This window comes from Felis catus, chromosome B1 (genome assembly GCF_018350175.1).
Source record: "Felis catus isolate Fca126 chromosome B1, F.catus_Fca126_mat1.0, whole genome shotgun sequence".
Taxonomy (NCBI): Eukaryota; Metazoa; Chordata; class Mammalia; order Carnivora; family Felidae; genus Felis; species Felis catus.
In genome coordinates, this window is record NC_058371.1 from 66027729 (window position 1) to 66048317 (window position 20589).

Genomic DNA, 20589 nt, shown 5'->3' on the forward strand with positions numbered 1-20589 from the left:
TCTGACTCAACTCAAAGAATGTTGTAACACGTGCACTAGGATTTCTTCATTCCTCATCTGTAGTTTGTGAAATTGGGAAGAGAAAAGGAGATGTGGATGGGATCTCCCTCACATAAAGGAGATCTGGGGTGCCTGGGTGGCTCCGTAGGTTGAACTTTGGACTTCCGCTCACGTCATGATCTTACAGTTAGTGAGTTTGAACCCCACATCGGGCTTGCCAGAGCCCACTTTAGATCTACTGCTCCCCTCTGTCCACACATCCCCCGCTCATGCTTTCTCTCTATCTCAAAAATGAATAAACCTTTAAAAAAATGAAGATCTAAAAATTAGGAATTCTGTTGGTTGTGGGTAAATTCTATGAGGAAAATCTTACAGATCTACATATAGCATTTGCTTTGGAAAAGAATGTAACAGTTGCCATTCTTTGACATATCAGAAGCCTTCAGTCTTCACTGGATTATTTTAACAGCAACAACATTGTTTTTTCTTTTGTGAAATTGAGAATAAAGTTCTCCTGGGTACAAAAAGTGTCACCTGAGATAACCTCAATAGAAAGACAGAATTATGCTAGTTTCTCCATTCCTACTCATTGAATGTTTGGGAGTTTTTTTTTTTTTTTAAATCTCCCTGCCTCTAGCATCATATCTACTAACCAAACTGCAAAACCAGTAATAACAAATTTTATATCATCAACTTAGTTTAACAGGCATTAGTTTGTGAAATTGAAATAATTGTTTTCAATGTATATATGATACATGATACTATATAGGATGATGGTTCTGAGTCTAAAATATGTATATTCACTTTTTATAAAGCAATTTTTCTACCCTATTTCTCTATTTATACAATTCTATGAGCACTGTACTTGGGTTGGCTAAAATCCATACTGCATTCTTTATGTCTGCTTTTATATTTTTCTAATTAGCCAAGAACAATTAATCAATTATACTTCACCATTATATTATTTCATGATGTCAAATATGTCTCATTTTATGGAACAATGTAACAAAGCTTTCATTTTTTAGATTGCTTTTCAATTTTTAATTATACGTGTAAAATAGACATTTACTGGCAAAAATATTTTGACATGATTTCTGAGGTCAACACAGATTACTGGCAGTTGACATTAGGGTGTACAAGTGTAAATATAACCATAATTAAATTCTGGAATATTTTTGTAAAGTGGGAGACTATATTGTTACCAGCAAGCAACTTTTAACTATAAATACATCAAATTTCAGAATGAAATACAAGCTAATGGCAGTGAACCGAAGACAGTTTCATAGCAAGATAGAACTTTGAAACTGAGGTTTGGCATTGCAGAGAAAGGAACAATTAATTTATACCTCAGAAGATTGGAAACTAGAAGCTGTAACCCTGAAGAAAGACAGAAGCCTTAAATTGATTCTCTGACTGTTTAAAAGAGAACCAGAAAAACTCTGTAACTCTATTCCTCAACTTAAGACAGTGGAAAAAGAAAATCAGCTCTATGCGTGAGAACTTGATGGAAGGGGGAAAAAAATGTTATATAGAGTAGTTACACTATAGAGGTTATGATGGGAAATACCAAATAAAAAAAACTTATAGGACTTCTGGGAATGTGATGGAAGTAATAGCCCCAGGAGATATTAGGCAATAATTTACCAGATTAAAAAAAAATGTGCCAATCATCTAAATAAGCATAAAATAAAACACTTCAGCAAAATAAATGGAGACAAATTCATATGTAAACATATGTCAAAATTCTAAAAATAACAGAACACCTTAAAAATAATTACAACTACACTATACGCATGTTTCTTATCAGCATTTAAAAAAGATTAAAATAGGGGCACCTGGATGGCTCAGTCGGTTGAGCGTCCAGCTTCAGCTCAGGTCATGATCTCACGGTTCGTGGGTTTGAGCCCCGTATTGGGCTCTGTGCTGACAGCTCGGAGCCTGGAGCCTGCTTCGGATTCTGTGTCTCCCTCTCTCTCTGCTCCTCCCCTGCTCATGCTCTGTCTCTCTCTCTCTCTCTCCTTCAAAAATAAATCAAAACATTTAAAAAAAATTAAAAAATAAAAAAGGTTAAAATAAAATAAAGTAATAATAGTAGCTAGCCACAGTGGAACTTCGGTAGTATTGTCACCTTAACAATATTTAGTCTTCAAATCCATCAACATAGAATATCTTCATATGGATCTTCATACAGGTCACTTTAAATTTATTTCAACAACGTGTTTAGTTTCTAATGTATGATTTGTACTGGTTAAATTTATCCCTAGATATTTTATTCTTTTACATGCTATATTGTAAATGGAAGTTTTCTTAATTTCTGTTACCATTTTGGATTGTTCACTGCTAGTTTATAAAAAAAAACAACAACAACAACTGCTTTTTCTGTGTTTATACTATATCCTGCAAAGGTGTTGAATTTGTTTATTAATTCTAATCAGTTTTCAAGGGTTCTTGAGCATAAGATCATGCTGTATGTAAATTAAGATACTTTTACTTCTTCCTAATTTAAGTGTCTTTTATTCCCACCGCCGACCGCAGCCCCAGCCCCAATTGTTCTGTCTAGAATTTTCCAGTTGAAAAGACCAGTGAAATTGGGCATTTATGTCTTGTTACTGATCTTAGTGGGAGACTTTCAGTTACTGTGTAATAGCAGTGGGTTTTCTCATAAATAGCCTTTATGAAGTTGAGGAAATTCCCTTCCATCCCTAGTTTGTTAAGTGTTTTTATAATTTAAAAAGAAATGTTGAATTTTATCAGATGGTTTCTTTTTTTTTTTTTTTTACTAACTTATATAATCATCCACTCACCTCCTTTGTTCTATTACTACGGTGAATTATATTGTGTTCCCTCTTCTGTTTTTGGAAATGAATGGAAAAGAATGATTGGATAATTTTCCATAAATGGTTGGTAGATAAAACCAGTGAAGTCATCTAGTCCTGGGTTTTGTTTTTGTTAGTAGGTTTTTGATCACTGAGTCAATCTCTTGTTATTTCAGTTACACTTTTTATTTCAGTAAGGTGGTAGTAATGACCCCATTCTAATTTTGAATTTAATAATTTGATTCTTCTCCTCCAACACATTGTTTTCTATTAGTGAATCCAGATAAATGTATGTACATTTTGTTGATTTTTTTCAAAGAATCGACTTTGGTTTAGTTGATCTTCATTGTTTTTCTATTCTCTTTTTTAAGATTTTTTATTTTTATTTTAGAGAGAAACAGGTGTCTCTCTCTCTCTCTGACTGACACAGGGATCTAGCCCACGATCATGGGATCATGGGATCATGATATGGGATCATGGGATCATGAAATCATAGTTATGATTTCTCTCGTAACCTTTCCATCTCTGAATATTTTAAGTATGGTCTGTTATGTTTTCATTTTCACTCATGTCAAAGAATTGGGGGTGAAGTTTTCTGAATATGTCTACTATGTGTAGCTGGTTTACAGTGTTGTATGTTTTTTATTTCATTTTTTGATATTGTCTCTAGTTTTTTCCCCCATTAATAAAAGAGGGGGGTGAAGTTTGCAATTATTACTGTAGAACTGTAAATTTTTCTCTTCAATTCTGGCAATACTTGTTGCATATATTTTGGAGGTCTGATGTTTGATGCCTATATGTTTGTCACTGCTATACCTTCTTGGTGAAATGATCCTTTTATCAATGTATAATATCCTTCTTTGTCTCTGATAACAATTTAAGACTTACTTTTTAGTTTGTCTGATAATGTTATAATCATCTCATCTCTCTTTTGGTTATTATTTGCATGGAATATATTTTCCATCTTTTGACTTTCAGTTTGTATTTTTAATCTAAAGTGCCTTTCTGCTAGACAGTATATAGTTGTATCACCTCTTTATCCATTCTATTAACCTCTGGCTTTTGACCTGATAATTTAATCCACTTAAATTTAAAGGAATGAATGATAAGAAGGACTTCTATATTTTTCTACTTTTTCTATAAGTCTTACTGTCTTTTCTATTTCCTAGTTTCCTCCATTACTGCCTCATTTTGTGTTGTTGATTTTTTGTAGTATTCCATTTTGATTACTTTCATATATATATATATATATATATATATATATATATATATATATATGGTTGCATTCTTGGTTGTTCCCCTTGGAATTGTAATTAACCTCTTAAACTTATTATATTTGTTTTGAACAAATATCACCTTAGCCTTAATAATACATAATAAAACCACTGTCTCATACAGCTCCACTCCTCACCCTTTATATTGTTGTTTTCACAAGTCAGATTTTTATCCATTATGTACATTGATATAAATTTAAAATTGTTTTTTACTTTTTATTAACCCATATAGTTAAAAAAAAGGAGTTACCACTCCAAAATTCAGTAATACTAACTTTTGTATTTCCCTATATAGTTACCTTTATCAATGCTTTTTATTTCTTTATATAGCATTTAGTTATTATCTAGTATCCTTTTATTTCTGTCAAAAAAGAGTCCTGGTACTCCTTAGAGGTCAAGTATACAAGTAGCAAATTCTCATAGGCTTTGTTTATCTGAGAATGTCTTAATTTCTCCATTTTTGAAGGAGAGTTTTACCTGATAATGGAATTCTTGTTTGTCAGTATTTTTAAGTCAGGAGATTAAAGTTATCCTTCTACTATATTCTGTTCTCCATGGTTTCTACTTAGAAATCAGCTGCTATTTGGGGTGCCTTGGAAGCTCAGTCAGTTAAGCACCCAACTCTTGGTTTCATCTCAGGTAGGTTGTGGGATCGAGTCCTGTGTCAGACTCCGGGGCTCTGCTCTGAGTGTGGAGCCTGCTTGGGATTCTCTCTCTCCCCCTCTCTGACCCTTCCCCAATCGCACACATGTGCGCTCTCTCTCTCTCTCTCTCTCTCTCTCTCTCTCTCTCTCAAAAACCTTTTTTTTTAAAGAATTCAGTTGTTATTTTTATTTTGTATTTATTTTATAGGAGAAATATCATATTTTGCTACTTTCAAGATTCTTTATCTTTCAGAAGTTTAAAGTGTGTCTCAGTGTGACAATTTTTGTATCTATCCTTCTTGGCGCTTATTAGCTGTGAAAATTTGTGTTTTTTAAATTAAATCTGGGAAGAATTTGGACATTATGCTTTCAAATGTTCTTTCTGCCCCTTTTTTTCTTTCATCTCCTTCTTGGACTACCATTATGCTTATTGTATATGTTTGATGGTGTCCTACAGGTGTCTTAAGCTTTATTCTTCTGTTTTGTTTGTTTTGATTCCTTTTTATATTTGTCCTTTAGACTGGAGAGTTTGAAGACTTATCTTTGAGTTTTCTGATTCTTTCCTCTGCTTACCAAATTCTGCTATTGAAAACCTCTAGTGAATTTTTCATTTCCATTATAATGATCAGAGCCAGAATGGCTGGAAACATGGACTGATATCTTTCACATAATTACCACTGAGCTGGGAAAGAGAGAGCAAGGGAAAGAGAGAGCAAGGCAAGAGCAAGGGAAAATGTCAGAAAGCTTTTCTACTCTTTTTAAGTTGACTTTTTCTGGAGTCAGCCCTCTCAGTTTCTATACATTCTTGAATATTTTCTAGAGTTGTGATAAAGCTTATTCTGAGGGCTTAAGTTTAATTTTTTTTATTTTTATTTTTTGAGAAGGACCAGACTCTTGCAGCTACCTGCTTCACCATTATCACTGACATCATCTTGCACATAACTTTAAAAGTAACTTTTCTGATTCACTATTTTCCTCATGGTACTGTTTGTTCAGTAATCCAGAATGATACCTTATTTCCTGCCAAATCTAGCCAAACTCCTCAAACTGGCAGTAAGAATTGCTCTACATAGGTAGCAAATATCAACTCCTCCTGTATCGTCCTTTTCATTACACAGACATTTTTATGCCTGAGTTATGAAGTGTGTCAACCAGCTTAATGAATCTGAGTGCAAACTATCTAGAATCAGCCAAAGGGTATAAAGAGGAAAAGTTGGGGCACCTGGGTGGCTCAGTTGGTTAAGCTTCCAACTTTGCTCAGGTCATGATCTCGCGGTTTGTGAGTTCGAGCCCTGCGTTGGGCTCTGTGCTGACAGCTCAGAGCCTGGAACTGCTTCAGATTCTGTGTCTCCCTCTCTCTCTGCCCCTTGCCTGCTCACACACTCTCTCTCTCTCTCAAAAATAAATAAACACTAAAAAAAAGAAAGAAAGAAAGAAAGTAAAGAAGAAAAGTTACTGAAACCATTGACTGAATAAGCCTAAAATAAAATTGAGTCTTATCTTGATTATTTGGGATTTAAATAAAGAGAAAATATTGTAAAGTTATATATATACAGTGAAAACAAAGCTTCTCTTATTACAAATATTTTCAATATAATTTCAAGTTATAGGTCTCCAACAATAACAAGAATATACATTTTAGGATTTCATTAAAATTTCTACCTTGTTCTAATTTAATACATAAAAACACAATTTCCTTTATTCTAAGAAAATAAGATAAACTTTCTTTCCAAATTCAAACTCCTTTATTATTTAAATAGTTCGCCAATTTTCTGTGTCAATATACAATATGATAGCACCATAATAATTAAATTATATTAATGCTTTTTTACATATTTAGATGATATAATTAATTATCAGTTTTAACCAAGAAAGTGATATATTATGGTCATTGTCATTCTCTTTTTGTATGATGACATCTTCTGAACATATTTCCATATTACTAACTTCTCTCTTTGCTGAGGACTAAAGCAACAAATGGTACATTTTAAAATTATTAATTAATAAGATAATGAAAATTAACCACTGGAAACATTTTTCTGTGACTTACATCACCAATAAAATGAAACTTGAGTCTAAGAATAATTTATTCCCAATAGAAAATAATATAAATAAATGTAACACTTATTCATAAGAATGATACTAAATTATTGAGGCATCTTATAACCAAAACACTCAGAAAAAAAATAGAGATCAGGGACAATCATTGATAGGTATACACATTGAAGTATTTCTTTAGTTAAGTCACATTTTTATAAACTGTATTTTATTTAATCAATTTATTATTTTCTAGCATTTGGCATTTTACTACTCTAACTTACCACTGATGTTACATTTTATTCAATCATGATATATAGAAAATGAAGATGTGCACCAGTGTTTCATATCACAACATTTTCATGTAATCTTTCTCACAGATAAAATTTGTGCCAAATATATGAAGTTGAAAAATAATAATGTTAACTGAGTATCTATGTATCTATCACTTTAAAAGATAATGTATGTATATATATATATATATAATAAAATAAATATATATATGTATATGTATATGTATATGTATATGTATATATATATATATAATCTTTTAAAAATATTTCACATTGTAGTTCAATTTGTTGATGCAATGTGATGTTTTTGGATATAATATCAACTAATGTGTCGGGGTGCCTGGGTGGCTCAGTTGGTTAGGCAGCGACTTCAGTCAAGTCATGATCTCCTGGTTTATGGATTCGAGCCCCACGTGGGGTTCTGTGTTGACAGCTCAGAGCCTGGAGCCTGCTTCAGATTCTGTGTCTCCCTCTCTCTCTGCCCCCTCCCTGTTCTCTCTCTCTCTCAAAAATAAAAATTAAAAAATTAATTAAAAAACAAAAAACAAAAAACTAATGTATCAGGCATTCCCTTATCCACTTATTGAGATTCACCAGGGACTCTGCTAGGGGATGAGGATCCAGTTGTTGGACAAGCAGGCAGTATCTTTGCTCTCTTGAAACCTCGATTTATTGACACACAGATATTAAACAAATATTCATACAAGTAGCCTTATAATCGGTTCTGTTTTAGGTGTTATGGAGAAAAGACACAGAGTACTACAAAAGTGCATTGACACTGATGACCAATGGTGGAGTAACTTTAGTAGTAAAGTAGTGTAAAGAAAGGGATAAAGAAAGGGCATAAATGAAGGCCTCTTTGACAAGAAGCCACATAATGTGAGACCTGTGTGATGAGTGGGAGTTAGGCAAAAATGTTGGTGTGTTGGTGTGCAGTTGAGATGATTTCCGAGGGATCGCCATATTACAATATCTTAAAGACCAGAAGTTTGCAATGAGGCCATTGGCAGGGCTGTAGTGTGAACCAAGCACTTTAGTACAGCAGACACATGGGCTGAGAGACAGGTCTTTGAATTGTTTTGTTTCCAAATTTACCATTCCCTACCTCCATCTTTCAGGAGTAAGTCGAAGCAGAAATACCTCTGTTGAGAGACAAAAAGTGTCCTCAGGAGCAGGACATGGAGAGGAGGGCAGGTGCAGGGAAGACATAAGCACAAGGTCCTTTCCCCTTCAGAATTTTGTACTGCCTTCTGGCCTTCTTGATTTCCCTGTTACCGCTGAAAGTCAAAGGCCATTCTGTTTTCTAATCTGTTTTGTGTGACGGAACATTTTTTTTTTTTAGAAGCTTGTAGAAAATTCCCTTTGTTTTCAATATTTTTAAATTTCACAGTGTCATTGTAGGAGTCTATTCTGATTCATTTTACTGGGCACTGGGTGAGCACTGTCAATTTGGCAATTAATGTCCTTTAGTTCTGGGAAATGATTTAATAATTTTATTAGTTATTTCCTACCATCTGTTTTTCTTCCTTCACCATCTGGACCTTCTATTATTTGGACTTTGGAATTCTGGAAGTGATATCCATGTTGCTTTTTTGTGGTTGTTGTTCTATGTGTTATCATTTTTTCCATTTAAGTTTTTTTAACGTTATTTTCCAGACTTCCTCTTGAAGTCTGGTTTTTAAATTTATCAGGTTTTTAAATTCCAATAGTTCTTTTGGTTTTTGTAATGTTTGTTCTTATTCTTATTTCAGGGATCAACTATTACCTTTTGTTTCTTTAAAAATATAAATTACAGGTTTGGTTCGGTTTTGGTTTTGTAGTATTTTTCTCCTCGCATATTCTCATTTCATGCTATTTTTTATGCTTATTTCGTCATTAGTTTCTTTTCTTTTAATTTTTTTAACATTTATTTATTTTTGAGACAGAGAGAGACAGAGCATGAACAGGGGAGGGGCAGAGAGAGAGGGAGACACAGAATCTGAAACGGGCTCCAGGCTCTGAGCTGTCAGCACAGAGCCTGAGGTGGGGCTCAAACTCACGAACCGCGAGATCATGACCTGAGCCGAAGTCAGACACTTAACCGACTGAGCCACCCAGGTGCCCCGTCATTAGTTTCTATGTTAGACAGTTTACTCGGATGTCCAGCTAATGTTGGCTTTCTGCTTTCGATTATGAAAGAAATATCAAGAAGCTGACTTAGAATTTCTGAGCACCAGGTAAGGTTTTTTAACTGTAAACTTCACTGTGGTTGACCTGGGTGGATCAATTTTAGGGAACTCTCGATAGTAAGTTACAGATTTATCAGAGAAGAGTCTTTGAATCACCTGCTTCAGAGTTATGCCTATGACTGCCAATATTCTTGCACAGTGCTAGGATTGAATGCACTGCAGGGAGAGAACTTTTCACTGCAATCAATATTCAGTATTCTTCAAATTCCATATAGTTTTTGTCTTGAGTGAATTAACTTTCAGACTTCTACCAAGGTTGTTCAGTGGAGAGAATCTAGTAATTTAGCAATTTCTCCAATAATTTTCAGCAGGTCTCTATTTTAAAATCACTGCCAGGGTGCCTGGATGGCTCAGTCGGTTAAGCGTACAACTTCAGCTCAGGCCATAATCTTCCGGTTCGTGGGTTTGAGCCCTGGGTAGGGCTCTGTGCTGACAGCTCAGAACCTGGTGCCTGCTTGAGATTCTGTGTCTCCCTCTCTCTGACTCTCCCCCACTCATGCTCTCTCTCTCTCTCTCTCTCTCTCTCTCTCTCTCTCTCTCTCAAGAATAAACAAACATTAAAAAAATCACTTCCACTCTCACTTTCTGAGAGACACTTGGTGCTGCTAGTTTTCTGGGGAATGTGTGCAGTAAATAAGGTTTTTCAACTTTACCAACATAGTGTTCATATTCAGTTTCCCTGGAGTCACTAAGTCAGCTCCCACCTATTTATATTCTTTCAGACTTCTAATATTTTTTGTTGTCTTTCTTCCAGTTCTCCTTATCCTTGTATATATCTTTTAAAATAATTTTTTGGTGGTTTTGAAGGGCTTAAGTAGGGAGCATAATGATGTTCATATGTCCAATATGCCATAGTAAACTAGAAGTGCACTAAAGAGGAAAATATATGTGGTGGTGTATATGTACATACACATACTTAGATTATGTATTTTGCACATTTGTGTGAAATATATGTAAAAGAAGCTTCATTGTTTTCTTAATTTCTGCAATTCCCCAATGTAACCACTGTTAAGGAACTTTATCTGTATTTCATTAAACGAAAATCTATACTGGGTAATAGTTTCTAGTTTTTGTTTTTTTGTTTAAGAAAATGTTCAGAGGAGGGTCTTTAAGTCTACACATTTTCATAAGATTATTTGTGAAGGAAGTAAAGTTTTATCCTATTGCTTGTTATCAAGACCATTGAGAAACCTAGAGAAAAGTCTGTTAATTGGGCCTGAATGGATGAAAGTTGAATAGAAGGAAACTGATATAGGACAAAAAAGACGGAGTATCAAAAGCAACAGATCTGTGCAAAGGGAGAGGCAGAATGTGACACCCAACAGTTTGAGAAAAGCCCTCATATTCTCTATAAAAGTTCAGTGAAACAGTCCTACCAAGATGCCCAACCCCTAAATACTTCTTACTGGTGATTGAAGAGATAGCTCTCACTATGTAGCCCTAGATGTCAATCAGAAGTATCATAACAGAGATGCATTCAACGACCACCAATGTCAGAGAGAACATCTGGTAAGCAGATGGATATGACACAGTGTAGGATTGCCTTTTTTTCGGAAACATGTCATGAGATGGTTGGACTCACCTTCCTGAGGAAAGACAGAGAGTTTTGCACCATTGATGCTGTGTACCCTAGAACAGAGAATAAATTGGAAACAAAGATTCTCTGGGAATCAAAATTTATAGTAATAAGTGGTCTCCAAAGTTTTCTGTTCCTAGTATCTTGATGTTCACATTTTTCTTTTTACCAACACTTTACAAATGCCTTGCCAAACTTGAGCTCTTGTGTCAATAAAATCATTAAGTAGGAATTTGAGATGTTTTCTCATTTCCACTACTTGGTAAGTTGACAATGTGGACAGGAAATCTTCTACAATAGAAGAAATGTAGTTTTGAGATCCAAAGTTAAATTACTGGCCACTTTGTTGTTGAAGAACATTTTCTGTAATACTATCAATATGGTACCGTGCTATTGAATCATCAAGAGTTAAGTAGAGTGTGTGAACTAACCTGAGAGCTTGTCAATTATTGTTCCAATGAGTATCAAATGGCACATAAGCTTTGGATTATGACTCTTTGAAAAGTGAAAATTTCAATATAAAATTTTCAACTTTGAAAATTTGAAAATTGCCTACATTTGGGCTTATGCATTAGAATGAACAATACTAACAACAATAACAATAACAACAGCAGCAATAATATTGTTGTTAATAACAGTTAATAGAAATATAGTTATTAATAGACAGCTACTATCTTAAGGATGTTAATTTATAATAAGTCTGTTGACTCTGTTTTATTACCATCTCCGTTTTTCAGATGAGAAAACTAAAGTAAAAAGACACAAAGAAAATTTTCAAGATTACACAACCAGTTACTGATGGAGCCAGGTTTCAAACCCTGACAGTGCGCATACACACACACACACACACACACACACACACACACACACACACACATATATGACTTTTAATACCAAGTCTTTTATGACTAAAGGTGAAGGTAATCTCAGTCCTTGTGAAAAAATTTCTGAAGTCCAAGTTGCTCTACTTCCAAACTCCCTTCTATGATTTTTTTTCTTACAAAGCATTCACTCATGTAATCAGTTATCATTTTATACAGATGGCTGTCAAATTCAGATTCCTAGACTTTCCACTAAGCTCATATTTTACATTTCCAATTGCCTATAATAAATATGTTCTATATATTAAACCAGAAATATGAAAATAAGCTGGCACAAAATCCAGGCAAAATAATGTAATGGTTAATATTTAAAATACATGGTTTGAAGCCTGGGGCCATCGCTGATCAAGTGTGTGACCTAGGACATGATAAGTAAACATTTTGGGCTAGTTTCTATTTTATTTGTAAAACAGAAAGCAAAAACTTAATTCATAGGTTACAAATACCAAGAAAAGGAAAAATAATTAGGAAAATGCTTTAGTCAGTATTCATAAAAGATAGTTATCAGAAAGGAAACTTGTTTTGGAGGTAATTCTCTACTTCAGAGCTACCACTCAAAGAACTAACTACCTAGGAAAAACTTTATTTCTGTCTTTAAAAAAAATTAATGTTTTTATTTACTTTTGAGAGAGAGAAAGAGACAGAAGGCAAGCAGGGGAGGGACAGAAAGAGGGAGACAGAATCCGAGGAAGGCTTCAGGCTCTGAGCACAGAGCCTGACACGGGGCTCCAACTCAAACCGTGAGATCATGCCCTGAATGGAAGTTGGACGTTTAACTGACTGAGGCACCCAGGCGCCCCTATATTGCTGCTTTTTATATAATTTTTGAAAATATGTGATAAGTACTTAAAAATAAATAGTTTAAAAGAGATATCATAGGTTCTAGTGTTTTCCTTTATTGGGACAATAATAAAACATTTAGGAAATCATTGCTCTGAACCTATTTGTAAGGGTCATATAAAAATGATACAAGAGCCAAGTTTTATAGAACATAACATATTCTTTCTTGTCTTCCCATGCTTTTCCTTTTCCAACCAATTTCCACCTGTCAAATTCGTAGCCAATTTTTAAAAATCTTTGATCAAATATGACTTCCGTTAGGAAGATTTTGTTATTACTTTCCCTTAAAATAAATCTCTTACTCCAAACTTTCATATAATTTTGTATCTACCATGTGACAAGTTGTTTTTTTTTTTCTTTATAATATATTTACATCTTAACTACTTCATATTCCTATTAAAACGTAAGGTCCTTTGGAGCCTAAACACAAATGACATATATTTTAGTCTACTTTTCAGTACTTAGATGATTACCTTGTTGTAGTGTATTAGATTTAAACCACAGTTGGTGGAGGGAAGAAGTAGGTGGTTAAAGGAAATAAGGTATGAGAGTAGAAAAGGTGCTTTATGTCTTATGTTATATATATGTTGTTATTGTCTTATGTGTTGTTGTCTTATGTGCATAGAAATTTGAGTGACCATGGGAATAGGAAATAAAGTTGTAAAATAACAAACTGTGTGTTCTGAACCTAAGGTGAAATGAATTGATCTCTCATGCCTTACTATTTCAGAAAATTCACCCTTACATTGACTTACACCCTCAAGGAGGAAAACAAAAACCTCAAAAATAACTGAGATTGAGGTTTTATAATTAATTGTGGAAGTATAGTGTCTTAGAGTGGTGATGAGTTGACTCAGGAAGCAAAGGCTCTTCTTTGCAAATAGTGGATGATCAAGTTTTGTTGGTGGTGGGGAAGGTTGTGTACTTTGGAAAGAGGAGATATATAAGAACTCTTTGGACTTTAATTTTTTTTCCAAATTTATATTGTAGTAAAAAAATATGAAACTAACTTTTCAAACATTTTTAGTGTGCAGCCCAGTGGCGTGAGGTACACTGATATTATTGTGCAAACATTGCCACTGGTTTTCAGAGCTCTCCACATCTCTTTTCATCTTGCAGAACTGAAACTCTTTTTTTTTGTTTTTTTAGTTTTTCACTTTTTTGTTTTGTTTTTATTTTTTTAATTTTATTTTTTAATTTTTTAAAATTTACATCCAAATTAGTTAGCATATAGTGCAACATGATTTCAGGAATAGATTCTTTAGTGCCCCTTACCCATTTAGCCCATCCCCTCTCCCACAGGCCCTTCAGTAACCCTCAGTTTGTTCTCCATATTTATGAGTCTCTTCTGTTTTGTCCTCCTCCCTGTTTTTATATTGTTTTTGTTTCCCTTTCTTTATGTTCATCTGTTTTGTCTCTTAAAGTCCTCATATGAGTGAAGTCATATGATTTTTGTCTTTCTCTGACTGACTAGTTTCACTTGGCATAGTACCCTCCAGTTCCATCCACGTAGTTGCAAATGGCAAGATTTAATTCATTTTGATTGCCGAGTGATACTCCATTGTATATGTATACCACTTCTTCTTTATCCATTCATACATCGATGGGCATTTGGCTCTTTCAATACTTTGGTTATTGTTAATAGTTCTGCTATAAACATGTGGATGCATGTGTCCCTTTGAAACAGCACACCTGTATCCTGTGGATAAATGCCTAGTAGTACAATTGCTGGATCATAGGGTCGTTCTATTTTTTAGTTTTTTGAGGAACCTTCATACTGTTCTCCAGAGTGGCTGCTCCAGCTTGCATTCCCACCAACAATGCAAAGGAGATCCTCTTTCTACATATCCTAACCAACATCTGTTGTTGCCTGAGTTGTTAATGTGAGCCATTCTGACAGGTATAAGGTGGTATCTCATTGTGGTTTTTATTTATATTGCTCTAATGATGAGTGATGTTGAGCATTTTTTCATGTGTCGGTTGGCCATCTGTGTGTCTTCCTTGGAGAAGTGTCTATTCATGTCTTTTGCCCATTCTTCACTGGATTATTTGTTTTTTGGGTGTTGAGTTTCATCAGTTCTTTATAGATTTTGGATACTAACCCTCTATCTGATATGTCATTTGCAAATATCTTCTCCCATTCTGTAGGTTGCCTTTTAGTTTTGCTGATTGTTTCCTTCACTGTGCATAAGGTTTTTATTTTGGTGAAATCCCAGTAGTTCATTTTTGCTTTTGTTTCCCTTGCCTATGGAGACATGTTGAGTAAGAAGTTGCTGTGGCCAAGATCAAAAAGGTTTTTGCCTGCTTTCTCCTCGAGAATTTTGACAGCTTCCTGTCTTATGTTGAGGTCTTTCATCCATTTTGAGTTTGTTTTTGTGTATGATGTAAAAGAGTGGTCCAGGTTCATTCTTCTGCATGTCGCTGTCCAGTTTTCCCAGCACCACTTGCTGAAGAGACTGTGTTTATTCCATTGGATATTCTCTCCTGCTTTGTCAAAGATCAGTTGGCCATACATTTGTGGGTCCATTTCTGGGTTCTCTATTCTGTTCCATTGATCTGAGTGTCTTTTCTTGTGCCAGTACCATACTGTCTTGATGATTACAACTTTGTAGTATAGCTTGAAGTCTGGGAATGTGATGCCTCCTGCTTTGTTTTTCTTTTTCAAGATTGCTTTGGCTATTCAGGGTCTTTTCTGGTTCCATACAAATTATAGGATTATTTGATCTAGCTCTGTGAAGAATGCTGGTGTTATTTTTATAGGGATTGCATTGAATATGTAGATTGCTTTGGGTAGTATCGACATTTTAACAACATTTGTACTTCCTATCCAGGAGCATGGAATCTTTTTCCATTTTTTTGTGTGTCTTCTTCAATTTCTTTCATGAGCTTTCTATACTTTTCATTGTATAGATTTTTCACCACTTTGGTTAAATTTATTCCTAGGTATTTCTTGGGTTTTTTGTGCAACTATAAATGGGATGGATTCCTTGATTTCTCTTTCTGTCTCTTCATTGTTGGTGTATAAGAATGCAACCGATATCTGTGCATTGACTTTATATTCTGCAACTTTGCTGAATTCATGAATCAATTCTAGCAGGTTTTCGGTGGAATCGTTAGGGTTTCCCATATAGAGTATCATGTCATCTGCGAAGAGTGAAAATTTAACCTCCTGGCCGATTTGGATGCCTTTTATTTCTTTGTGTTGTCTGATTACAGAGGTTAAGACTTCCAATACTATGTTGAAGAACAGTGGGGAGAATGGTCATCCCTGTTTTGTTCCTGACGTTAGGGGGAAAGCTCTCAGTTTTTCCCCATTGAGGATGATATTAGCATTGGGTCTTTCATATATGGCTTTTATGATCTTGAGATATGCTCCTTCTATCCCTACTTTTTTGAGGGTTTTCATCAAGAAAGGATGCTGTATTTTGTCAAATGCTTTCTCTGCATCTATTGAGAGGATCATATGGTTCTTGTCCTTTCTTTTATTAACGTGATGAATCACGTTAATTGTTTTGTGGATATTGAACCAGCCCTGCCTCACAGGTGTAAATCTCATTTGGTCATGGTGAATAATTTTTTTAATGTATTATTGGATCCGGTTGGCTAATATCTTGTTGAGGATTTTTGAATACATGTTCATCAGGGAAATTGGTCTATAGTTCTTTTTAGTGGGGTCTCTGACTGGTTTTGGAATCAAGGTAATGCTGGCTTCATAACAAGCATTTGGAAGTTTTCCTCCCATTTCATTTTTTGATATAGCTTGAAGAGAGTACATGTTAACTCTTCCTTAAATGTTTGGTAGCATTCCCCTGGAAAGCCATATGGCCCTGGACTCTTATTTTTTGGCAGATTTTTGATCACTATTTAGATTTCCTTACTGGTTATGGGTTTGTTCAAATTTTCTATATCTTCCTGTTCAGTTTTGGTAGTGTATATGTTTCTAGGAATTTGTCCATTTCTTCCAGTTTACCCATTATATTCGCATGTAATTGCTCATAATATTCTCTTATTATTGTTTTTATTTCTGTTGTGTTGGTTGTGATCTCTCCTCTTTCATTCTTGATTTTATTTATTTGGTCCTTTCCTTTTTCTTCTTTCAATCTATTTTGTTAATCTTTCAAAGAACCAGCTTCTGGTTTCATTAATCTGTTCTACAGTTGTTTTTTTTTTTTTTTTTTTTTGGTTTTGATAGCATTAATTTCTGCTCTAATCTTTATTATTTCCTGTCTTCTGCTGGTTTTGGGTCTTATTTGCTGTTCTTCTTCCAGCTCCTGAAGGCATTAGGTTAGGTTGTGTATCTGACATCTTTCTTCCTTCTGTTGGAAGGCCTGGATTGCTATATACTTTCCTCTTCTGACCACCTTTGCTGTGTCCCAGAGGTTTTGGGTTGTGGTGTTATCATTTTCATTGGCTCCCATATACTTGTTAATTTCCTCTTTAACTTCCTGGTTAGCCCATTCATTCTTTAGTAGGATGTTCTTCCGTCTACAAGTATTTGTTACCTTTCTAAATTTTTTCTTGTTGTTGATTTCAAGTTTCATAGCATTGTGGTCTGAAACTATGCATGGTATAATCTTGATCTTTTTGTACTTCTTAGGGTTAATTTGTGTCCGTATATGGTCTATTCTGGAGAACGTTCCATGTGCACTTGAGAAGAATGTATATTCTGCTGCTTTAGGATGAAGTGTTCTGAATATATCTGTTAAGTCCATCTGGTCCAGTGTGTCATTGAAAGCCATTGTTTCCTTGTTGATTTTTTTGATTAGATAATCTGTCCATTGCTGTGAGTGGGGTGTTGAAGTCTCCTACTATTGAGGTATTACTATCAATGAGTTTCTTTATGTTTATGATTAATTGATTTATATATTTGGGTGCTGCCACATTTGGCGCATAAACATTTACAATTGTTAGGTCTTCTTGGTCTATAGACTCCTTGATTATGATATAATGCCCTTCTGCATCTCTTGATACAGTCTTTATTTTAAAATTTTTTTTTCAACGTTTATTTATTTTTGGGACAGAGAGAGACAGAGCATGAACGGGGGAGGGGCAGAGAGCGAGGGAGACACAGAATTGGAAACAGGCTCCAGGCTCTGAGCCATCAGCCCAGAGCCTGATGCGGGGCTCGAACTCACGGACCGCGAGATCGTGACCTGGCTGAAGTCGGACGCTTAACCGACTGCGCCACCCAGGCGCCCCAGATACAGTCTTTATTTTAAAGTTTACATTGTCTGATATAAGTATGGCTACTCTGGCTTTCTTTTGTTGACCATTAGTATGACACACACACACACACACACACACACACACACACACACACACATATATATATATATATACATATATCTTTTCTCCCTTCAGAGGATCCCCCTTAAAATTTCTTGCAGGACTGGTTTAGTGGTCACAAACTCCTTTCCTTTTTGTTTGTCTGGCAAACTTTGTATCTCTTATATTTTGAATGACAGCCTTGCTGGATAAAGAATTCTTGGCTGCATATTTTTCTGATTCAGCACACTGAATATATCCCACCACTCTCTTTTGGACTGCCAAGTTTCTGTAGATATGCGACAAACCTGATCTGTCTTCCCTTGTAGATTAGGGACTTTTTTTTCCCTTGCTGCTTTCATGATTCCCTCCTTGCCTGAGTACTTTGTGAATTTGACTATGATATGCCTTGTTGATGGTCGGTTTTTGTTGAATCTAATGGGGGTCTTCTGTGCTTCCTGGATTTTGATGTCTGTGTCTTTCCCCAGGTTAATGAAAAGTTTTCTGCTATGATTTGCTCACATAACCCTTCTACCCTTATTTCTCTCTCTTCCTCTTCTGGGACCCCTATGATTCTGATGTTCCTTTTTAATGAGTCACTAATTTCTCTAATTCTTAAAATGTGCTCTTTTGCCTTCATCTCCCTCTTTTCTTCTGCTTTATTATTCTCTATAAGTTTGTCCTCTATATCACTGATTCTGTGTTCTGCCCCATCCATCCTTGCCGCCGCTGCATCCATCCGTGTTTGCAGCTCAGTTATCACATTTTTACTTTCATTCTATTTTTTACCTCTTTTATCTCTGCAAAAAGGGATTCTAATCTATTTTCCACTCCAGCTAGTATTCTTATTATCGTGATTCTAAATTCTGGTTTAGACATCTTGCTTGTATCTGTGTTGGTTAAATCCCTGACTGTCGTTTCTTCATGCTGTCTTTTGGGGTGAATTCCTTCATATTGTCATTTTGATGGGAGAAAAGGAATTAATGAGGTAGAAAAATTGAAATTGAAAAAAGGTTAAAATTTAAAACATATTAAAATTAAAAAATTAAAAACACACACACAAAAATCGAATAGATGATGCTAGATCCTAGGTGTGTTTTGCTCTGGGTGTTGAAAGTGGTTTGACAGATTAGAGAAAAAAAAGGGGGGGGAGAGAAAAAAAAGGAAATCATTTGAGAATTTGAAAAAATGAATACACTGATGTAGACTAAAATAAGATGATGGGGGTTAAATAGAATTTGAAAAAATATACACAAAAGTAAGTAATACAGTAGAAAAAAATTAAAGAAACATATTTTTAATAAAAATTAAAAATAAATATGAAGTTTTTCATTTCCTGTATTTAATAAAAAAGAAAAGAAAAAAGATAAAAAGAAAGAAAAGAAAAAAAATCATTTGAAAATTTGAAAAAGTGAGTACACTGTAGTAGACTAAAATAAAATGATGGAAGTAAAATAGAATTTGAAAAAATTTACATAACAACAAGAAATATAGTAATAAAAGTTTAATTAAAATATTGTAATAGAAATCGAAAGTAAAAATGAAGTTTTTCTCTTTCTGCATTCAAGAAAATGAAAAGAAATGAAAAAGAGAAAAAAAGAAAAAAGAAAAAAAGGAAATTGTTTGAAAATTGGAAAAGGTGATTACACTGAAGTAGACTAATATAAAATGATGGAAGTAAAGTAGAATTTGAAAAAAATTACACAAACGTAAAAATATAGTAATAAAAATTAAGAAAAGATATTTTTAATAAAAATTGAAAATAAAAATGATTTTTTCTCTTTCTGTATTCAAGAAAAAGAAAAGAATTGTAAAAGAGAAAAAGGAAAAAGAACAAAAAAAGAAAGAAAATTGAATAGATGAACCTACTAACAGATTGAAGTAGGACTGAAATAGCTTTGTTTTGCCCTAGAAGTCAGTCTATGTAGCTCTTTATAGTCCATAAATTAAGCCGGCAGTGAGACTTGTGTTCTTGAAGAGAGAATTTGGCCCAGTTGGGCGGGGCTCAGTGTAACAGCTCCGCTCTCCACTAGATGGTGCTGCTAGGCTACTGCGGGTGAATTGTTGTGGGGCTTGTAGGTTCGTAGGAGCATGCTCGGGAGCCATGAAACTAGCCACCCAGCTACCCAGTGTTTTCCCGGATCAGCAATCACACACCCGTCCTCCATCTTCAGCTCTCACCCACTCTCTGCTTCTTCACTCTCCGTGACCAAGCCCCAGGCATAACCTGTCTCCCAAGTTTTGTCTTAGATGTGGCTGTTTTCCCAGGCCCCTTATTTCTGAAGGACTGTGGCTTTGACCCGTTCTGCCCCTGTTTGGGAGGGTCTCACCAAGCAATGGTCAAATGTCAGCTGCACCCAGGTATGCCGGCTGGACCCTGTTGTTGCTGGTGCCCCAAGACTGCAGCCAGGTGCCAGCCCGTCCCAGAAAATGTTAGCGAGACAGTGTAGCAGCAGCAGCAGCAGCAGGGATTATGGAAAATCACAACACACATCTGGCACCAGCCTTCACCCTTAACGACCTTGACCCAGCACCAGTGAATGTGGCCACTTTCTGGGGTCTGCTGGGACCAGGTGGCTTCAACAGTCTCTACCAAATGTCTTTCCAGCAGTGGAGCCGCTTTTCCCAGTGTGGCCTGAGAACCTCCTGGACCCCACTCTTTTCCTGGGGATTCGCCCTTCCCACCACAGCACCACCAGGTATTGAGCTGTGGAGTTGCAGCCTTTGCACTCCCC

General features: G+C 35.2%; 1 protein-coding gene and 1 long non-coding RNA gene across 5 annotated transcripts in view; one reads left to right on the top strand and one right to left on the bottom strand.

Moving 5' to 3' along the window:
* Positions 1-1896, bottom strand: part of LOC123384890 — a 38472-nt gene extending 36576 nt beyond the window's left edge. Inside the window, exon 1 of the long non-coding RNA XR_006596606.1 lies at positions 1836-1896. This is a non-coding gene — a long non-coding RNA (uncharacterized LOC123384890). The remainder of the gene's footprint in view (positions 1-1835) is intronic.
* FSTL5 (follistatin like 5) overlaps positions 1-20589 on the top strand; it is a 786930-nt gene that overhangs the window by 257536 nt on the left and 508805 nt on the right. The gene's annotated exons all lie outside the window — the stretch shown is intronic.